The sequence below is a fragment of the Eubalaena glacialis genome, chromosome 1 (assembly GCF_028564815.1).
Source record: "Eubalaena glacialis isolate mEubGla1 chromosome 1, mEubGla1.1.hap2.+ XY, whole genome shotgun sequence".
Lineage (NCBI taxonomy): Eukaryota > Metazoa > Chordata > Mammalia > Artiodactyla > Balaenidae > Eubalaena > Eubalaena glacialis.
Window position 1 is genome coordinate 38,896,701 of NC_083716.1, and position 8,191 is coordinate 38,904,891.

General features: G+C 34.6%; 1 non-coding gene across 1 annotated transcript; it reads right to left on the reverse strand.

Moving 5' to 3' along the window:
* Positions 1–1,416: 1,416 nt before the first annotated feature.
* LOC133079133 (U6 spliceosomal RNA) lies at positions 1,417–1,524 on the reverse strand. Its single transcript, XR_009698056.1, has one exon. It is a non-coding gene; the product is annotated as a U6 spliceosomal RNA (small nuclear RNA).
* Between the last annotated feature and the right edge of the window lie 6,667 nt (positions 1,525–8,191).

An 8,191-nucleotide genomic window follows, 5' to 3' on the forward strand; every position in this document is an offset into this window, starting at 1 on the left:
TGCCTCTCAGACCAGCCCCTTACCTAACAGAGTATTTTGCATATGGCGGGTGCTCTGTAAATGGTTTTTAATCAAGTGAGATTTGTGCACTGTACAAGCAGTACCTATACAAATTATTATTCAACTGTCTTTATGTAGTTATTCAAACATTTTCACATGTATACCTTGTAAAGCATTGGGTCAGATGACCATAAAGGAAAAATGAAATTTGAGATGACCTACCTTGTCCTCATGACATCTGGTAATCACTGAATTATTTTCTAATGTTCTTCAATTACCGGCTACAGAATATGGTATAGTCTTTTTCTGGGAATCAGTGTTAAACACACTGGCATTCATTGCCCAGAATATATCCCTCTGGAGAGTTAAGGCAATCTTTTCTCATTTCTGTGTGTCTGAACTCTCTCCGATTTCCCCTAATTTATCATAGATTACTGCCAGTGATTCTGAGACCTCATTTTCAAGTTCCTTCATCACTCTGAAAATTAATTTTTTTGAACCTTTTAGGTAAATGTTCTCTTACTTGCCTCCTCCCAATCAAAGCTCTTACATCGGTGATCCTCAAAGTGTGGCCTGCAGCCCCTGTGGCATATTGAGACCCTTTCAGGAAAACAACTAACAGCATTTGTTGTCAATAATAAAATTCAAGCTTTTGAGTAAAAATTAATATTTTTTAAAACTTACATCTGCCACCATGAACTTGACAGCTCCCCAATATTTAAAGACTTTTCTGATGAGCCCAGAGTGATAATAGCAAACGTGATTTTTTTTTCACATTGTGTAATGAAAGGTGTCAACATTTCGAAGATCTACACAACTCAGTGAACCAATATTTTCCAAATAACCCATGCATGATGTTACAAAATCATGCATGGGTAAAAGATCCATTCAAAGGACAGGATAAATCAATGTGTTTGCATTAAACTGAATATAAAAAGTTCATTGAAGGTTTCCAATTCCACATTGCAACTAACCTTAAAGAAATTACAACTTGATGGGCTGGTAGTACCAAATAAAAATATCTACAATTATCTGAAAAGGCTGTTAACATACTTCTCCCTTTCCTAACTACATATCTATGTGAGTCCGTATTGTCTTCACATACTACAACCAAAAACCATATTATAATGGATTCACTATAGAAGCATGTATGAAAATCCAACTCTTTTCTATTAAGGCACATAACAAAAAGATGTGAAAAACTGTTTTTTAAAAAGCCATGCTTATCACTAAATTTTTGTTTTGGAAAGTACAGTCATCTTGATTAAAAATGTTATTTATGTTAACATGTAATGAGTTTATTATTGTTATTTTTTAAATTAATAAATATGTCAGGTAATAATGCTTCAGTTTTAATTTTTTTTTTTTTTTAGCTATAAATTATCTTTCTTTTTAAAATTGAGTATATTGACCTACAACACTATGTTAGTTCCAGATCCTGGAATGCTTCACAAATTTGCATGGGCCATGCTAATCTTCTTTGTATCGTTCCAGTTTTAATATACATGCTGCCAAAGCTAGTACTCAGTTTTAGTTTCTAATATGGTAAATATCAATAAGTATAACCCACACAAACAAAAGCTCTTTGACATCCTCAATAAATTTTAAGAGTGTGAAAGAATTCTGAGACCAAAAAGCTTGAAAAGTTTCCTTACACCACTGTTCTACCCATTCCAATTTGAAGACTATGCCCTCTTAAAGAAATTAAAGGTTTCATTAAGTTGTAATAGGAAGTAACGTGTATAACACGGTAGTTAATGGCCTAGGGTTGGCAATCAGATTGACCTGGATTTAAGTCCTGGCCCTACTACTTACTAGTTTTGCTATGTTCAACAAGTTTTTGAACCTTTCTGTACCTCAATTCCTCGTGTATCAGATGGATATAATCATACTTCCTACCTTATGAGAATTAAATGGCAAAACTTGTTATCTAGAATAATCATTGCAATCACAAAAATTTATACTAATGTTTGAGAGTAATATGGTGCTACTATAACAATGGGAGGTACTCTAAAGCCTTGAAATTCTCTCCCTTCATCAGAAGTAGTTTTTCCAAATGAACTGCAATACTAGTTCAGTTTTTCTCCAAACCAACCTAGAAATTTGTTAAGATTTCCGAGTGGTAGCAGCATTAAACATCGAATATTTTTCTGTTGTAAAATCAAAGAGCATGTATTATGCCTAGATGATAGGTCGATTTTCTTAGGACATCTCTGTAATAACATCCATATTTGGGAAAAGGCCCAATTGCAAAGGATCAATCAAAGAGTTAACATGAGCAGGTGAGCAAAGTGATTACCAAGCACTAACTCTGAGGATGAGCTTAGCAGTTATCTGGTGATGACTCTCCCATGTTTCAAAATTGCTTTTACTGCAGGTATACAATGTAATAGACCCAATCAGAAAACATTTCTTTGTCAATGCCACTTTGGACATTGTAAGTCACAGAGCATTTGAAACATGTTTTTACATATTAAGCCTATATAAAACACTATAAAATTGACATAATTATGATTGGACCTATGATAATGCTAATTCTTCACTCAGTGTTATTGACAAATAGCAGGAACTTCTTCATATATATCTGAGGGAGCCCCATGAACGTACTTGGATTAATATCTTATTAAGGCACATGTAGCTAATTACAATCAGATATATTTTGCTTTTCAAGCACTCATCTACCTTTAAGACTTTAAAGTCATCATTAAAATCTGACATTTATTAATTTATCTTCAAGTTTGCTGACTCCTATCATTTCCATTTTTCTGCTGCCCATCTAGTGGTTTTTATTTTAATATCAGATGGTGTACTTTTTGCTGTAAAATTTCCATGTGATTCTTTTTATAATTTCTGTTTCTCTGCTGAGAACTTTTATCTTTCCATTCAGTTCAAGTGTGTTTACCTCATGAAGCATAATTATAATAGCTGCATTTACATCTGATAATTCCAACATCTGGGTTATCTGGAGGCTGGCATCTCTTGATTTTTTTTTTCTTTAGAAAAAATATTCTTGGTTCTTCCTAGTTATATCATTTTGGATATTGGGTTATACCAACTCTGGATCTTGTTGGAACTTGGGGGAAAACATTTTATTTGTTTTTGTTTGTTTGTTTAGTTAAACAGGCAATCAACCCAATTAGGCTCAGATTGCATATTCTGTCTCACCTGTTGAGAGTGGTGGTTCCGATCTCAGTTTCATTTTCAAAGACTTTGCTATGGTGCCTTGGGTCTGTCCTGTGCATGCCAGCTCAGGAGTGAGCCCAGGATGTGTGGAATGTCATACACAGAATTAGAAGATTTTCCAACTCTCAGGATTTTTCTCAGCATCTCTTCAAGATTTTCCCACTTTCCCCAACCCCATGCTCTCTGGCTCAAAGGAGACTCTTTTTCTGGTTCCTCTGGCCAGAAAGCTGGATTTCTCTGAATTTTAGCTAGTCATGTGTCCAGTGCCGTGCAGCTCCACAAGTGGGGCCCACCCTTAAGGCAAAAGCTGTAAGAGAAAAGAGAAAAAAATGGGAAACATCCTCATACAGGTTGCTTTTCCAAGTTTTGACACTCCTTCACAATCTACCTGCCTTTGTTTACTTTTCAGAGTTCTTAGGTACTTGATTTTCACATTTGCTCCAGAGGTTTTTAGTTGTCGTTAGCAAGGAAGACAGACTTGAGTGGTTTTGGTCCATCTCAGCTGGAACCAGAAGTTTCCCTGCCTACTTCTCCAAATGTTTATCTTCCACCACTCTCCCCTGTCACTTACTCTACACCAGCCTTTCTCTTCTTACAGGCTCCTAAATGGCCAAGTTTGCACCTACAGCAAGCCATGCTACTTGCTCTTCCCTCTATGTAAAATCTGTTTCCCCACGCTAAAATGTAAACTCTATGAACTTTTCTGACTTCTACACTACCGTAATTCCAACTGGACACGGAAAGCATGCAACACATACTTGTTGGATGGCTGGTTGGCCTGCTTAACTGAGAACCAATTACTTTGAACAGTCCGGGTATTCTAGTTCAAGCAAAAATAAAGTACAAGTTTGTTGAATTGATTTAATAATAAACTAGTAAATAAAAGAGCTCTCATTCTGAGTCTTGATATGAAAATGCGTGCCAACATCTTACCATCATACCTGTCAAGAAGTTTGCAAGATATAGAGTTTTCTTTTTCTCTTTTATGGCTCAAACAATTGTTAAGTATTTCTCTTTGCAATTCATTTTACATGACTTACGGTACTGAGGTTTGCTTTTCTTCTGTCAGTAATAAAGAATATCTGTATGACTTCATTACCCATTAGTTGTTTAAGCTTTGGGTTTTGTTCACTTTGTAAATTTGATTCTGTTTAACAGGTAGCAGACTGCCCTGTTCATATCCAGTTCTACTTACTAGTTGTCAGACTTGGGAAATTAACGTACTCCGACCTTCAGTTTTTGTGCAGAAAATGAGATACAACTACCTACCTTGAAGGGTGGGTAAAGCATGTGAAATATCTACCACAGTGTCTGGCACATACTGCAGACTCAAAAGAATGATATTTATTACTATCCCTCTACCAGCCTTCCAGTACTAAGAGTTAGTTTGAGCTCTCCCATGCTTTTCTTCCTGCTTTCCCTTCTTTTCTTACTTCACCTTCCTCTCTCTCTCTGTGCTATTTTATTTTGGTCTCTAGGTACCTGACATCACAGAATTCCCATGAATTTTAAATACGTGTCATCAGGTTTTCTGAGGTAGAACTGTGTTTAATTTTAGTGATATTTTTGTTTTAACCTTATTGGATTTTTTATAGAAACAAAGGCTTAAGTCTTCTCCAAGGACAGCTAAACACATTAAATGATGTCTGCTGAGTCTGGCAAAAGGGAAATTTTACCTCATACCTACTATTTTACCAAAGACTAAAACTCATTTTCTCTTTCAAATGTTCATTTAATATACAGTACTAATAGTCATAACAAGCCCATGCATTATTCATATGAATTGTGATGGCTGTACACGGTAAACAAAATATTAGCTATTTAATTACTTAAGGAACGCTTGTGGTTCCCTTGTTGAGGATAACCATGTAAAATGTTTTCCTGCCAAAGATGTCTTCATGGAAATATTGAATAAAACTGAGAAGTTTGCTAATTTTCATATCCATGAAATTTAAATACATTTCTCTTCCTAATAGTAAGGATTAGAAAACTAGGAAATCTCTAATTTCAAAAACATGATTATAACGGAAAAGGGGAAGCATAAACATAGATATAAACATAAGCATAGGTAGTATTGTCATACTTAAAAAAATTTTTTACAGATTATATTTTTGGTGAGTTTCACAATATCTACAGGTCATATTTACCTGTAAATGTATCAAATAGAAAAACATAACTCAATTTTTCCCAAGTCTCAGCTGTTTCAAGAAGAGTAAACACTGCGGTAAAAACGTGGCTTATTTCCCTGAAAATTAGGTTGACGGCTTATTTATCAATGCTTAAAGAAGCAATTCACAATAATATTGGAATGTACGGATTTTCAAATTCCAGTGAGGTAGGTTCAGGAGATATTCCCAGTAAGTGAAGTTTAACCCTTAGGCCAAGACCAATGGATACAAGTAATATTTTTTCCTAAATTGACTTGGCAATTCTTCTCACGTTAGGGAAACCCAGTCAGCTACCTTAAATTCTTTCCAAAGCAAAGTAAAATGTATTAAAACAAAAAGAAAAAAAAAAAAAAGCCTTGGACTCAGAATAAAAAAACAAAATGCAAAACTGTCAAGGAAATGTCTTTTAAACCACTTATAATTCTATTTTTTAAAAAGTTAAAGTTAACATTTTCTTTCAAAATTTTATGTCCAATTATACATACCTACCCTGATAGGAAGAAGAAACTGATCAATAGCAAATACCAGTTAATAATAAATATTCCTGATAAATAGTTGCAAATTTCTACTGTATCAACTTAATTTAATTATACTATTTTCCCTTGATCACAAAGTTAAACTTCTTGGATCTTGAAATGGGGTAGAAGAAGGGTGGGGGGGGTCCCTCTTTGTGAACAAATATTTCTTTTACTATTTAGATATTTATACATTTCCACAGGTTTTTGCTCATGAGTTAAGAATATAAAGAACTAGGCCATAAATTTCACCTTTTGTTTGAGTTAACTCAAAATTTACAACTTGTTTCCCATCAATAAATCGTAAGTGACATTTCCTTTCAGCTTTACAGTAGTGTTTAAGGCTGTAACAAAACTTTAACTTCTACTGAAGTGATATCAAATATTGCCAAAGCACAATCACACACATTTAGTAAGATTGTAAGAAATTTAAGTGAACTCAACTCTGAAAATGAAGAGAAACAGATTGTTTATATAGATTTTGCCAAACCAATGTAGAAAATAAAGTAACTTAGAACATTGTGACTATTTTGAGTGGTATTCTTAAAAATTCTATCTAGATACACCAATAATGATCTTAAAAACTCAAGAATTAATATAGAGTTGTAAAAGGTGAGAATAAAATTTTGTAGAGGATAATGAGTGCACCTTGCTGATTAAAAGGATGAAAAGTTCTAACTACTGTTTCAGGGGGTCTGTTCAACTCTCACCTTCCCAGTGAGGCCTATTCTGGACTTACCCTATTCAACACTGCAATCTCTCTACCTCTGCGTACCTGGTCTTCCTTACCCTGTTCCACGTTTTCCCCCCATAGCCATTTATTAACTTACATATGGTATGTTGATTGTTCATTATCTATTATTCCTTGCTAGAATGTGAGATCCATGAAGACAGGAATCCACTGTTCACCCATTTGTATCCCAAACATCTATAACAGTGCCTGACATATATCAAGTGCTCAATAACTATCGAGTGACTTACAGTTTAGTTTCCTTATTGCATCATGTTGTTTAAAGGTGTCACTTTCCGTTTTGCTTTATTCTTAACTTCTTCCTTGCTCAAGAGAGCCTTCCCTGATCCTTCCAAAGCGTAAGTCAGAATGTAATTAACTATGCTATGGTAACAAATTGTCCCAAAATCTCAGTTTAAGTCAATATGTTTACTTCTTGCTCATGCTAATATCTAACACATTCAATGTAGGGGGAGAATTTGAGGAAGTTTTGCTCCATATAGTCACTCAAGACCCAAGCTGACAGAGTTGCACCATCTGGAACATGTCATGTACTCAATCACTGTAGTAAAGAGAAGCCTAAGGATTGTACAAGGGATTTTATTTACAATGCCTTTCCTTGGAAGTGTCACATCACTTTCAGTGCTATTTTCTTGGAATAAACTAGTTACAATGGCCCCATCTAACTTCAAAGGGGTGGAAATTTAGAGGAGCATACGGAATGTTTGGCAATCATCACAGTGTCACATATTATAACTTTTTTAATAAGGTCTATTTCCTCTACTAGAGTGGAAACTCCTCAAGGGCAAGAGAGGGTGTCGTTTTGATCTCTAATGTATTCCAAACATCTGTTACATATAGCGGGGACTTGATAAATACTTGTCAAATAAAAAGTTTAAAACCAAACATTAAAAATAATTAACCTTTTTAATTTTTTAAAGAAAAAATACTCTCCATAATAAAGCATTTGTTTTTATGTCCATCAGTAGCCAAATGGAATTTGATATAAACATTTCCAATATACCAACTTTGGATAAATGCACAACTTAGAAAATAACTCAATAATGCATGCATCAAGATGCTACCAACAAATTCATTAACATCCAAGATTCATTACTGTATGTCAAAGGTCATCCAGGGTTAACATTATTTTCATTACGATGAACTGTAAAATTCCAGTGAGAACTGTTTGCCTGAATCAAACTATTTAATCTCTAAAATCGGAACCTAGCACTCTCACCACCCACCCAGACCTCCCAACACTCCCACACATGCACACACACTTAAAAACTGCCCATTAAGGCATTATAATGGAAAAAGAAAATAGAAACTGAATGAGCATTTGTAAACGTGGGATATCATTTAGACAACTGTATAGAGTAGGCAGAAAATCCTAAAAGTGTACATAAATAAAAGCCAATAAATGATAAGCTACAGAAAGCCACATCTAAACATTTTAAGATAATCTCACTACAGTAAACAGATTTGACAAACTGAAACACTAGAGCCATGACTACAGGCCTTGCTCCATTCCAGCACAAACAAAATCTCTAACCATTTTAAGAACAGATGAGAATCCACATGCAACAAAGGAG